This window comes from Chiroxiphia lanceolata, chromosome Z, assembly GCF_009829145.1.
Source record: "Chiroxiphia lanceolata isolate bChiLan1 chromosome Z, bChiLan1.pri, whole genome shotgun sequence".
NCBI lineage: Eukaryota > Metazoa > Chordata > Aves > Passeriformes > Pipridae > Chiroxiphia > Chiroxiphia lanceolata.
In genome coordinates, this window is record NC_045671.1 from 38,962,440 (window position 1) to 38,976,728 (window position 14,289).

General features: G+C 39.1%; 1 long non-coding RNA gene across 1 annotated transcript; it reads left to right on the forward strand.

Annotated features, from left to right (window-relative positions):
* The first annotated feature begins 1,080 nt into the window (after positions 1 to 1,080).
* LOC116781147 lies at positions 1,081 to 5,751 on the forward strand. Its single transcript, XR_004354779.1, has 3 exons — positions 1,081 to 1,846; positions 3,653 to 3,763; positions 4,257 to 5,751. It is a non-coding gene; the product is annotated as an uncharacterized LOC116781147 (long non-coding RNA).
* Positions 5,752 to 14,289: the final 8,538 nt, after the last annotated feature.

The window sequence follows — 14,289 nt, forward strand, 5'->3', positions numbered from 1 at the left end:
ATGTGAGAAGGAATTGTAGTCTATCTTGTAAAAACAGTGCTACACTTGTACATGCATGTGTAGGACTGTTAAAGATTTTACAAGATACACGGGAATGTGCCACTGCTTATCTGGTGAAAGGTAGGAGCTCAGCTTTAAAAAAAGAAATCCACCCTCTACCTCAGGCCTGACCTGCCAAGTTTTAGCTGTGCATTCCCTGTTTGAGGCACATCCTGCACACAGAGGTGAACATGCTCTCCAATTTAGAGGGAAGATTTAGGAGCAAACTCTACTTCCATTTACATCATTAAAATCCTAATGAGGCTGTAAATCAGGATAAGAGTATGGTTGAGGTCAACAGGGTTGGGTAGATTTAAATGGCTGCAGAATTTGTCCAGTTTAGGTGGAAATATAGACCAGATGAGCAGAGTAGAGCTGAAAGAACTCATTTGTGTTAAGATCCGAACAGAGTAACACCACCTATCAATTTTGGGTCAGAATGTTTTGCTTCTTTCTGAAAAGAGATAACAGTGAAAATGTTTACTGTCCTAAATCACAGTGGCCAATGACAAATGTATTAAACTGGGCCAAAAATAATTTATAAAAGCTTGAAATAAATTTTTTCCCCCCAACATATACTTGATAGGGTAGTTATTAGAACTAGATTTGTATTCCTCAGTTTAAAATTTTCTCCAAACTATTAACAAAATCTGATGTATTTCCCAAAATACACCAACATGATGACATTTTCCATTACTTCCCTTTTGTAAGTAAGCTTCAATATTTCAAGTATTACATAATGTGGAACGATCTGGAAATACATATGTTATGGAGCATATATATATATATATATATATATATATATGTTATAGGTTATGGAGCAGATCATCCTGGGTGCAATCACACAGCACCTACAGGATGGACAAGGGATCAGACCCAGCCAGCACGGGTTTAGGAGGGGCAGGTCCTGTCTGACCAATCTGATCTCCTTCTAGCAACTGTGGTGGTAGTGGATCAAGGGTTGGACTTGGTGATCTCAGAGGTCCTTTACAACCCGTCTGATTCTATGATTCTATGATTCTATGATTCTGTGTACCCTGAGAGCTCTGGCTTGAATTTGAAGTCTTAATTAATGTTGTTTTACAGTGTTTCAGTACAAGAGGGCATAGTTTAGAAGCTGAAAAAGGCAACCCATCTTGTATGTCCAGTCCAGACCACTGGTTTAAATGGCATTCTCCACCTAGCACAGCCCATGGAATCAGCCTCTCTGCTGAGCTGCAGCCAGCTTGTTTTTCTATTCCTTAAACAGTCCTGCAGCACTTGCCAGGAAATGCAAGAAAATAAAATGACTCACTGAAACAGTAGTTGTTTCCATTGGAAAAATTATTAAAAACAAATGGTAATGTTATCATATATAAACTTTCATATTAACATTCCATGGCACAATTGTTTCTGTTGATGGGTGGCAGTGTCATATCAAGGACCAATTTGTCTTAAAAATAATATTAGTGTGAGCTGATGCAAGTGGTGAAGTTCCTGATGCAGTTGTGCTGACACAAGGCATAGAACGACAATCTATGGACCCTGGAAAAAAATCACTGTCTGCTGAGCCAAGTTCGTGTTTTCAACCTGCATAGCAGCAAATCTGTGATTTAATTGTGAAGCTCTTTGCTTACAGGCAGCGTTAATTCCATATACCACCTATGTTAATTATGTTTATTTTACAGACACACGAACAGAATTATTGGGTTTTTGCCAAAGTGTGAAGGGAGTGGTTTTAAAAGTCAAGATGCCAGATAATATTTCAAAGCTGCAAGAGAATTTACAGATGAAGAATTGCATTACGCAGACTAACAATGAATTTATTGTGAGTTTTTATTCTGTCATGGTCCCAGTTCAAAAGTCTCTGTTTTGTCTGGAAACTGTGCATTATCTATTTTCTTGTATTGTTTGATCTGCCCAATGATACCACAACACATCCCAGCAATTGGAACACAGACTTTAATAGTGGCTTATGCAAAGAGCAGTGTCAGAGGGAATAGAAAGGTCTGGGGATTTATACATTTATAAATGTATAAATGAAGGAAAGTACTTAATATCTAGAATTCTTGAGAGTCATTGTTGTCTTTTGTGTAGCTGCTGTTTAACCCACGAGTTAGTAGTTCCTTACTGAACATAAACCCACGTGTCCATAGACATACTTTCTGATTTAATGACTGTGTAATAAAGCATATACTGTAAACAGTAAAGTTTACAATTAGATTTCTGGTGAAAGCGTTTGCCTTTGCCAGTCTAAAATATACATGAAAATTTTTTGAAATATTTGCTTAAAATGTGCCATTCCCATAAACAATCCTAACAGTAAACCTATTAGCTAAAATATTCACATAAAGTAAACAAAAGGAGCACAAACAAGTGCTCCAAGTCAAATTCAACTTTCTGTCTTAGTAAACACTTGTGAAAGTATTTTTAAAACCATGTTTCCAACTCTGTCTTGGTTCTTTCAGAACTTCCAAGTACTTTACAGAATTGATAAAAGTGTGTAAATATACATTTGCTCCCAAACAACAACAAAAGAACTTTTATCAAAATAAGATGATGTAAGACAGCAAAGTCAAGCAGTCAACATCCAGGAAGAGCTGAAATGGCCCTTGCCTTTGTACCTGAATTCAAACTACTGGTTTTTAACCCCAGCCCCTTTTTGGCTGCTTTCTACCCTAGAAGAGTCCACAGCAGAAAGAGGTGTATAAATATTCCTTGTACAGGTTATCTGAGCTGGTTTGCTTATGGGTGTACCTGGGAACACCTGTGTCTTGTCAACTGAGGCGGTTGGCTGTGACAACCCTGTCACCACCTGAGTCTAAATATAACCTCACTTAAACCTCACTCCTTTATTTGGGATATTAGAAATTGGAATTATTGGCCAAAAGTGCGACCAGAGTCTCAGGAAGGTATTTTTAATCACCAGTCTGCCATTGTATAACAGCAGATGGAAGACAAGGTGATGGTGGTAATGACACATAAAAAACTGGTCATAAACGGTACCATTTGGTGCTGAAATATCTCGATGCTCCCAGACTTTGATGTCTGAGGGATGACACCTCTAATAGCAGATTGCCTCCTAGTGCCACACTCAGGTAATGACTGAGAGGCAAAAAATCACCAACACCAATGGGTGTTTTATTGTGAATCTCAGCTTTCATTCATAACTAAATTTCTCATTATGAATGCCTGCTTTTATGACTGGATCATAATTTTGAAGTAGAGAGTAAAATTGTCTTAAAACCATTTTAAAAAAATAAAAAAGATTATCCATCCACCACAAAAAATGTTATTTCTGGTTTTCTTCATGAGTTAGAGAAATACCTTGTTTTAAGAAGTTTGTACCATGGACATTCTGCATATTTTTTTCTATTTTGAACTTCAATTTAGCTAAATCAACCATTTATTTTACCTTTTGGTGTAACAAACCGTTACTGTCTCTTTGCATCTATCATATATATGATGAGAAAGGAAAGAAAATATTTGTCCTAGTTCCTTTCCTTTTTCTTCTGAGGATGTCTATTGGAACCACAACTCCTCCATCTTCATTCCAGAGAAATATGATATACATAATCTATATTTGTCCTTGCCCACTTGGCAGAAATTAATTTTTTTATCTCCCACCCTTCAGATCTTCCAGTGAGAACAGTTGAGCGAATTTCACACCTCACACAATTGCAAAGGAATTACGGGCACATTGACAACACTTGACTCAGTTTGCTTCCAGGATGATGTATTTTTGGTAAGGAGTAAAATTTGCAATATATAAAATATATCATTGGGAGTGGAACAGAGCAGCATAAGGGAACATTACATATATATGTTCCACTTTAAACACACATTGGAGGAAAGAGCAGAGGATGCCCAGTGTCTTCAGCAGCCTTGGACAAAGGGCTGATCCGTGCAGGGGTCAGGTGTGAGCACAGATCAAAGGGGGCACAACCAACTCATCACCCACCCGACACTCAACCTCAGTTTACACAGTGACCCCCGTGATGTGGTGCAGCTTCTCTGCTCCTCTCCACTTCCCAGCTGCAAAGAGAGGAGCCCCATCAGTTATAAACATCAAAGTGTGTATGGAGATAGCATGAGCCTCCTCCAGGAGCCTTTTCTCTGAGAAGCAGGAGTAGGAATGTGTGGGTCTCCAGTGAGGGGGTGGAGGAGGGAGCCCCGAGAAGAAAAAAAAAGGCAGGAATATCAGATATAAAAAACCTAACTGAGGTACTAACTTACAGGAATTGCTCGGATACCTTCTTGCATTCTGACCTCTCTGTGCATCCAACTTCCTTTAAGGTCTCCCAGAAGTGGAGTGATGCCTCTTCCTCCGCAGTCTCAAGATGGACGGCACAAATAAAGACCATTTTTACCAATAGTGCAATTTCACCGTTAATAGATCAAACTCCTCTGCCTCCAAAGCCTGGCACAACACAAGAAGCAACAGTAACCTTGACTATCCTTAGGAATTCATGTTTATCTTTGGAAGGTCAAAGCCTATCTCAATTTCAGTTTTCAGCTTAACATGGGGAAGGTTCAGCTCTTTAAAAAAACTGTGATAAAATGTCTAGAAGAAGAAGTCTGGCTCACTCCTGCAGGATTCATTACTTCTCCAATAAATGCAACATGGCATTTCAACATGTTTGTATTGCGACTTCACTAGTTTTTGTTATGTATTTGAAATATAATGATACTCGATAATAGTTCATGGCAGAGTTATTTTTAAAATGTATAATAGTGACAGCATTCAGACATATTACACACTTAATTTGAATGAGAAAAAGTTTGTGATTCACTTGCCTTACAGAAATTATATTTCACTGTCATTATCAAAATTACATTATTTAAGTACTGCACAATTTTCATACCAAATTATCTTTTCACAGAAAAAAAAAAAATCAGTGCGGTCAATTACAGTGTATTAAAAACCTGAACACCATTTTCATATTACGTTACAAACATTCTTTGTACATTGTTTCTTTGCTGTAGCTCTGCTGTTTTATCAGATATAACCACCACCATTGAGATGTACAAAACTGGTCTGAATTGGGAAGAATGTACAGGAGATGTTGATGCTGGGATCCATTATGCTAAATGTACGTGTTAATCACCAGTGTTCTATTATGCTTATATTTCTGTGGATTTTTGGCTAATTTTCCAGGTCTGGGATATTAACAGTGCTTTTGGTATGCATGGATTAGGTTATTCTATTAGGGATGGAATGGCTAAGTAGGTGAAACCAAAAAAATGCAGTAAAAAGCTGTTGTCTGCGGATTGTAAATATCTGAATGTCTGAATGTCTGAATGCTGTCACTATTATACATTTTAAAAATAACTCTGCCATGAACTATTATCGAGTATCATTATATTTCAAATACATAACAAAAACTAGTGAAGTCGCAATACAAACATGTTGAAATGCCATGTTGCATTTACTGGAGAAGTAATGAATTCTGCAGGAGTGAGCCAAATATTTTGCAGCAGACATATATCTCTCTTACTCTGCTCAGCCTCAAAGCCTGGGGAAGGGGATTAGTTGGTTTGCTTGAACTCATGGGTGGCTCTTACAGTTCCAGGTCGGTTATTAATGAGGAAAAGAAGGTTAATGGCAGTAGGAGATGCTGACAGCCCAATATTTATTCTGTGAAATCCATGTAATATCAGATAAAAATGGTGTTCATGTCACACTGGCTACAAAACCATTGCTACTAAAACCATGGCTACTAAATGTCTAAATTTAACTGGACAGTTTTCACTATATGTCACAAAAGATTGTTTTTAGAATAAAGAGTAGATATTCACACAATGGTTAATGTGACCGTCTAATTTCACTTAAAAACTAACCCCAGTCTGCTTCCATGGACAGAATGATGTATTGAAGCAGGCTGGATGGGCTCATACACTGAATTTCAGTGAGAACAATTCCATAAGTGCACAAACATGAGGGTGTTTTTGTTTATCTCATTAAGGGAGTGGTTCAGAGAGCTCCGTTTGCCATAATCCAGTGTAACATTAGGGTAGGTAGGGCAAGTCAGGGCCACAATGATGGACACGGAGCAGCAATAATATCTTATATTTTTAATTCTTAATGTATGTGATGTCTGGGCAGTTACTGAAAAGTGAATGTAACTAATAGCAAAGGGAATGCACATGTAAATCTACAATGACTGATCACTGAGATATGAAAAAAAAGGTGAAATCGAGCACATAGAGGAAAAAAAGTGGTTTGCCATCACTGACATTCCTAACTGCAAAAATCATGTCCTCACTAAGGGAGTCCCACGTATCCATGCTAGAGGAATTCATGCCATTTCTTCAGAACAAAGTAAGGAAGCCCATGGTGTTGGGGATGGTAACATATTTTGGGGTATTTAATATGTACTGTGTAATGTCCATACACACCTCCTTTTACCTGGTATTATTATTTTATCTACTATAAATATTATCCTTAGTGTTACTGTACTGCGACAAAGCCCCTGTCATTGCATGCCCATTGCTGCAAAATCACACACAAAGAGAGGACTCTTGTCCCAACACCATAGGGGATATGTAATGTTTCAATTCTAAATAAAATACAAGATTTTAATACAATTCTATAGGAAATTACCATTTTTAGTACATATCAGAAGTATTTAACTATTGGTAATTTAGGATGGGTTCCAGTCCAACCATCCAGAAAGGCCAAATTATATATAATAAATGATTATTGAGAAAGAAGTATTTCGTTATCTGTCTTGTCCACTCCAAATTATAAAGCTATTCGAAACCACAAATGTTGAGTTCTTAACCAAAGAAAACTACTCCCAATAATTTTGCTATGGATTTTTACACAGCTATGAGGATGTACATCTGATAGAAAGATGATAAAATGTTTTTATAAGATCAAAAGTTATTTAAAAATTCATATTGCTTTATGTCTTGAAATTGTACTGGCAAGTCATTTCATTTTTCTTCAGTATGGTCATAGGCTCAGCTCCATGGTCTCTGCAGCCAAAAATACCATGTGTTTTTTTCCTTGTGTGATGACATCACAGGAGGGCATTGCAGCAGTCTCTGAATATTAAGATATCAGTGAAATCCTGCATCCTTCATTGGAGCTGGCATGAATTGTGCCTGACTAAGGAGGTTAGGATTGGGTCCCTGGAAAAGGAAGATAACGAGCCATAACTAGGAATAATGGGGTGATCAGAAGGCATGGAAGATGCAGGTTGAATATCATTAAAATCTTCCTGACGGTGAGGTCTATTATGCCAGGGAATAATCTCGTTGACTTCAATGGGAGCACTGCCAGAGGAAGGTCTCTGGAGCAGCCTTGGTCCCCATCCAAAGCCCACTAACATCAGTGGGGATATTTCTATAGACTTCAGAGAGGTTTGGATCAGGCCCAGGAAAAACAGTGCAGGTGTATCTGCCTGAACCCCCACAATTCCCAATGCTTTTCCCATAACTGTTGTGAATACTTGTGAGATGCTTCTCAATGCAGGCAACACATGGTGCTACTGGTTTGTTTCAGCACAGCTGAACCCCATCAGTCCAGGAGGTATTTTCCACGTGGTCCAAATGTAAAAAAGCTGTTAAAATCACTGATTGTGGCTGTGCAATCAGGTAATTTAAACAATAGAGACCACTGTGAGGAACAAGGATCTGTGATAAGGCCACACTGGAGCTGATGTAATGCAGGGAATGATGGAGGTTGGGCATTAGAAATCCCTGGTTTTTGTTTTCCTGCCTAGGAATGCAACAAACAAAAGGGCTGGGAAGCTGTGAGCAAGAAAACACCAGACACAGCATCACAAACTCTGAAAAAAAAAAAAGGCAAAGAAACAATAGGGGTTTTTTCATTCATCTTGTGTACATTCTTGGTAAATAAAGTGGATCATGTCAGAGCTGACAGCTCCTGCATCTGTTTCTCTCCTTGCAGACAAAACTTGCAGGATTACAAACTTCAGCTACTACCTGGCTCAAGAAAGGTAACAGACTAAATATTTGTGGGAAATGCCTTTGCTCAAATAATTTAAGTCATATATTGTTTTGTGGATGCCAGTGATTAAATGTCTTTTAATGCTGGACCTCAGTAAAGTATCACAAATACCAAATACTAAAAATCAGATTTCTTAACAGCAAATATGCTTTTGTCCTTTCATGCATTCCCTGCACCTGGACATTTTTTTCAGCACCTCATCCAGCTCTCTAGCCTATCCGTATGTTTCATACTCTGCAACAGACAGGCAGATAGTGATGTGAAAGTCTCTGTTTCTATCAGTTCACTGGTGGCATTGTTGACCAGAGAGAGGAAGGAACACAAGGAGGGAGGCCTAAAGCTCATCAGTTTTCTATTTATTAGTATATGTACCACAGTCAGTGAGATCTAGAGATCTGCAGCACTCATCTGAGACTAATAAAACCAGATTAAATAAAATTTCTGCATCTGTTTAGGTAAAATTATTAAAACCTTGAGATCTATAGTGGGGAGAAAGGACTATACAACTTCTAAAATGTCAACTTGCAGCACTCATTGGTCTGTGGCAGGTCTGGAAAGGGTTTGATCCAGTCACTACAATGCTTTGTGATTATATTAACCCAAAGAAAAATGACAGAGTGGAGGTAGTTTCACAGCTTCTTTTTAGCCATTTCAAGTCTCATACCATGCTTCTCTCCATCTTTTCTTCTATATCCCTGAATAATGTCCACCTCTTCTTACAACACTCTGACGCTTTTGGGGTCTTGTTAAACTTTGGGTTACTACAGCTCCAGTGTTTTTTCCTGCAGTACAAAGTCTGTCCTTACCCTCTGTCCTTCCTGGCAGTGTAATTTTGAAGTTACTAGTTGACTTTCAACCTGGTTTTCAGAATTTTTCAACAAAATTTTGAATTATCACTCTATCCTTGACCATGACCTCCACTTGCTGTTATCTTCAGATGAGAGAAACTTTTTATATTCTACTAACTAAGTCATTACTAAAAACTGTTTTATAGTATTGGACCAGAAAAGACCCCATTCAATAACCCGTTTCTACTTTAATAATGAACTTGCGATACCTCAAAACACATTTTTAGGATGCTGATTAGTAATTTCATGTTTCCCTGCCTTGCATGCAAGACCTCTGTGGCACAGTGACACAAACCCACTGAAGCCCAAGAGATACAAAGTCTACAGCTCATTCCTATTCTTGATGCCTGTTACTCTGTCATGGAGCAAAATTGGTTTGGTTTGACATAGTCTGCTCTTGACAAACTGATTTTGGCTGCTGCTTCTCTCTTTGTTGTCTTTTAGAAGCCTGTAAATATTTTAATTAATTGGCCCACGACTTTCTCCCTTGATTTCCTTCTTCCTACTACAGTTCCTTTAGAATACCTAGTTATATGTAAATTACCTAGTTATATGTAAATTTTTTTTGTCATGGCCCCTTTAATTTATCCCCACATTTTTATACCCTTTTTTTTTTTTCCAGTTTGACCTAATTTCCAACTTCCTATACTCTCTTCATGTGTTTTAAGCCATTGAAAAACTCCTGATTTAGCTACATTCATTTCTTAACATGCTTCTACATTGGCAGAGTTTATGGTTCTGCCTTTAATACAGTTTTTTAAAGGAACTGTCAAATCTATTGGATATCTCAGACCTGTTCCCCAAAGAATCTTTACAACTCTGTGTTTTTATTGAATAAATGACTTCTTGATGCCCATTGTTTTTGTTTTGCTTCAAACCTTGAGCTAATTTGTCTCCTGTTTTCCTGGGTTCCCACGACATGTCCAGAACAGTTAAATTTCTGCATTTCACCAGGTTCCAGCGCTTTCACACAGTTCTATCAGTTTACAAAAGCATCATTCACTTCATCTTCCTGCTTCAGTGGCACACAAAGCTGTGACACTGCCCTTGATTTTTCCTGTTACTTTCACCCACAAACTTGCAATCCTTCTATTTTATTTCCCACCCTGGGCCTTAGGACAATTGTAGTATAATCTTGATATTTAAGAAAACACTCTGCTTTGCCCTCCCCACCCTTTGAGAGCAAGTTATACTCTTCTGTATTAATATTCTAGTCAGGTAAATTACCTGAACAAGTGCCTGCTATGCCAATTAACTTGCAGTTTTGATTGTGCACAGAGACTTTCAGCCGTTCCCGTTAATCCCCCCAATTTTTGCTACGCAAAATCATAAGATATTGAGTAGGTGGCTTCATGCTTCTGTTTGTCCCTCTACTAGTCCCACCATAAACATCCCCAGATATTCCTCTTGTAGGCCTTTGAGCTGAACTTCCTCAGTGGCACTATTCTGACCTGCCACAACCATTGCCAGGTGTGTGAAAAATCATGAATTCTGACATTGCCTTTTTTCTATGTTTTCAAAGGCAGACATTGCTTCTTCCCTTTAAGTTTTTCTGGTATTTGCAAAGAGAGATAATTACAAAAAGTCCTTTAAAATAAAGGACTGTTAGCAGAAGTCATCAAGAACTCTGCTGAAAAATACATAAAATAGCAGGCTAAACTAGAGGCTAAATTGAAAGGTGGTTTTCCAAATGCTTGTTAAAATAAGGCCCAGTTTTGATGAAGTCATGCAAAATGTGAAATTTTCTGCTATTTAATAATATTAAAATTCCTTGGGTTACTGAAGTTCCGGAGATACTCAGAGGAGCTGTTAGGGAAAATTTGGGGGGATTTAGGAGAGCCTTTCAGCATCTTGTGAAAGCACATTTTCTACCAGATGTTTGTAAAGAAAGGGAAAAAAAAGCATACTTTGATTCCTTTGAATCATCAGCTGCATAAGAATCTTTGTCTTCTGAAAGCCCATTAAGCACTTTCTCTGGATCAAATATTAAGAAGAACTTATATTAATATTTTTTTTTCAGTAGATGACAGAGGCTGGTTTTAGAACTTTCTCAGGAAATTTTCCAAAATTTTGGAAGACAGGTTCCTATTTTCTGCTCTGTTTTGTTTTTCCAGAACCTTACTAGCTACAGAGTGGTGATGTTTTTAAGATTAGCAGAAGACGTTGTTTATAACGTAGAACTCTCCCTGTTACAAAATCACGTGAAAGAAATATCAAAATAATCTATTTTAATGCCAGTGATAATTGCCATCACTTAGTAAAAGCTAAAGCACATCATATTCCTGTGGAAGGATTTGCTTTCTCTCTCCTTGGGCTCTACTGAAGCACGATTTTCCAACTCTCTAGGATGATCACATGCCTAATTGCTGCTGTGGCTGTTTTTCACTGCTTCTAGTTGATTTTATGTTTCTGTTGAAACCTGATACATAGCAATCGCCACGAATAAGCCAACATTTACCTACTGTGGCATCTGGGATGCTGCAACCACCAAACCTGCAGGAAAATAGGTGGGTGGCTCGGGTGTGACCTAAAAGCCAGAGGGTCCTCGCTCCTGAGCACCTTCCGTGGCATAAGCAGCTCTCCCACCCCTCCAGCTGCTTCTTCCCATCCCTGGGCCACCCACAGCCACAAAAACAGCTGTGCCAGCACAATGCAGTGGGTGGCACAGGAACAAGAGATGGGGATGAGGAGGGAGGCTCAAAACACTGAAAGAATACATGGAGTGGGGTTGTGCAGTGCCGAGGTTCCTCAGGTGGTGTAAAACCATCTCCACTCACCCACTCAGTACAGTCACTCGGCCCCTTCTGCCCATCTCTTCCTGGGGACAGGCTCAGAAGAGTGGGAGGGTGAAACACCCTGTGGCCAACCTGTGCTGTTATCAGCCCACGCCAAGGATTAATTAATGTCCAAGAGCGCTGACGAGACTTCAACCACTGCATGGAATGATGGAACCGACGTCAGCAGGAGACAAACCTCCCAGGATACCAGTTTAAGTTCTGAGTTGCTGGAAAATCAGGAACTGTAGCAAATTCACATCCCAGATCAGCTCGCAGCTGCTTGTCCATGTCTTCCTGTCCCAAGGCAACCTGTCCTAACACAATGTTCCAGGGGAAGCCAGACTATTACTGCCCCAAAGCAGAGCAGAATGACTCCTCCCAGCCAGCAAAAAGCCAAGTTTGTGAGACAAGGGTCTGCTACACGAATGGATGTTTTGGTGGAAGAACAGTGGGTTAATATCAGTCTCTCAGCTTGAGAAACCCAAGTCATGTGCACCAACAAATGTAATTGGAAGAGTATGTCTTCATGGTGGGTACCTTGCAGCAGATGAAAGTGGCCCCACAGATTGAAACAACTCATTAATTTGCAGTTTCTCCTCAGTTCAAAACAAACATAGGTGTATCATTCAGGGATTAGGTCTCCTGTTCTCTCTGGTTCTTTAATCTGTTTTGGTAGTCGCCCAAATCAGATGTTTCTAATAAAAGTTCAAGGAACCATCAGTAAAGATGTGCAGTGATCTGCCTATCTGTCCATATCTGACTTGTTTATTCTCAGATTGAGTGAAGATTTGGAACCTTTTTATATCTCCTTCTGTACATGTTTGCTTTAGTTTAACTTTCTAGTTTTGAATGTTCTTGCTGCTCATAAAAAATGATTTATTTTGTAGCTTGGAAACTGCTTGACCTCAGTTATCTGTTGTGGCAATGTGTTCTCTCACCTAAAATCATGAGGTTTGATAAAATGTTTTCTTTCATTGGTGGTGACTGTTCCACTCTCCTTTTGTATCAAACAGTGGGAGCAGAAACTTGCAGTATTTTTTTTTTCTGCAATAAACCATGAAATCAGCATTAGCATGGCAAGTCAGGACAGAGCGATCCTTATGCAGACTATCCAGAATGCTGCCTGGACCCTGCCAGTGCATCAACAAGATCATATATTTTTTGGAAACAGTATCTTATAATGATTTATTTTTATTTATGATTAACTCTTAGAGGCTCAGAAACCCCACCTCCCCACACTAAAAGAGAGACTTGAAAAGGGTCCTTATGCTTAGCAGTGGATGATTTCTTCTCATGACCTTCATGACTTTTGGAAATCTTGGGAGAGCTTCTTGGAGCTTCTAAATCAAATTCTTCCATGTCTGAACTCCTGATACTTTTCCAAGTTCCTTGTTATTTGTGCATGAGAAAACCTTGGACAGACTGGGTAATGCTTAGAAGCTATTTGAGTGAAAAAAAGAAGATGGCTGAAAAAGCCAAGGAGCTGATTCTTATGAGCTGCAACTTGAAGTAAGTCTCTAAACAGCAAGACCAAACAAGTTAATTCTCCTGAGATTGTAGAAAAACTTGGAAAGATAAACATAAGTCAGTCTTTTATGGGTTGCAGTAGCAAGGATTTGGCTCAGAAAAGCCCTAAACAAAATATGCATATTTCTGTTTCATCAGAATTACAGAATTTAACAGCAAATCTGAATTAGGGTAACAGTGGATGTGAAGTAGGAAGGCTGAATTAGGGCAAACTGTTTGATGAGCCAGTGTTAAAGTTAATAATTCTAGGTGCCACATGTGAAACCCCAGTCTCACTAAACCCCATGGGAATTCTGAGCTGATCTTTCAGCAACGGGATTTCATGTCACTTATTCTGCAGAAAGAGAAGAGTTAAAGTTGGTATATGTATGTGTGTGTGTGTGTATGTCTAATCAAAGGGCTATCTTCTTTAGACAGCAAAAAATCAGGCATTAATTAGCAGCAGGTCGTGGAGTTAGGTAAAGAGCTGTGTGGAGAATACAGCCGAAGGAGCAGGGTGGACCAGGCTGGAAAAAGCAGCAGCAGAGGGAGTGGAGTTCACTGAGCTATACAAACCAATAGGCTGGAATAGAGAACCACCCTGGACAGGGAATTAAGGAAGAAATTAAATAGGCCAGCTTGCCAGGAGACAGCAGGCCTTACTGGACAGCTCTGGTTTTAATGAGCCTCTTGCAAGCCACACTTGCAGGATGTCAATAGTACTCCGGCTACATTTATTTTATTTATGAACAGGCGGATTCTCTGTGGCAATGGCGAAGGCATAAATATTCCAGAGATATCAAACAGTTGATGCAGCACCTTCACCCAATGAAGCTGTGTCACAACATGGTAGAATGGGTCATGGAAGTCACGATGTGGTGATGGATATTGGGATATTGCAGTTTGTTACAAATGTGACGCTGCTGATAGCAGGGAGGATCTGATGTGCCCCAAATGTCAGCTGAGGGACAGCCTCATCTGTAGTTGGAAAAATAAGAGTGACACGTGTTACTGCTCCCTCAAAAAACGAAATACTGCTTGACTTCTTTAAAAACAGGAGCTCAAAGGCAAGTCCTTCCATTTCAGGCAGGAGCCAAGCAGCTGAGTCAGTGGGAATTGTTGGATACTGGGCATTCTTTAAGATAAAAACATACCTCTGAGC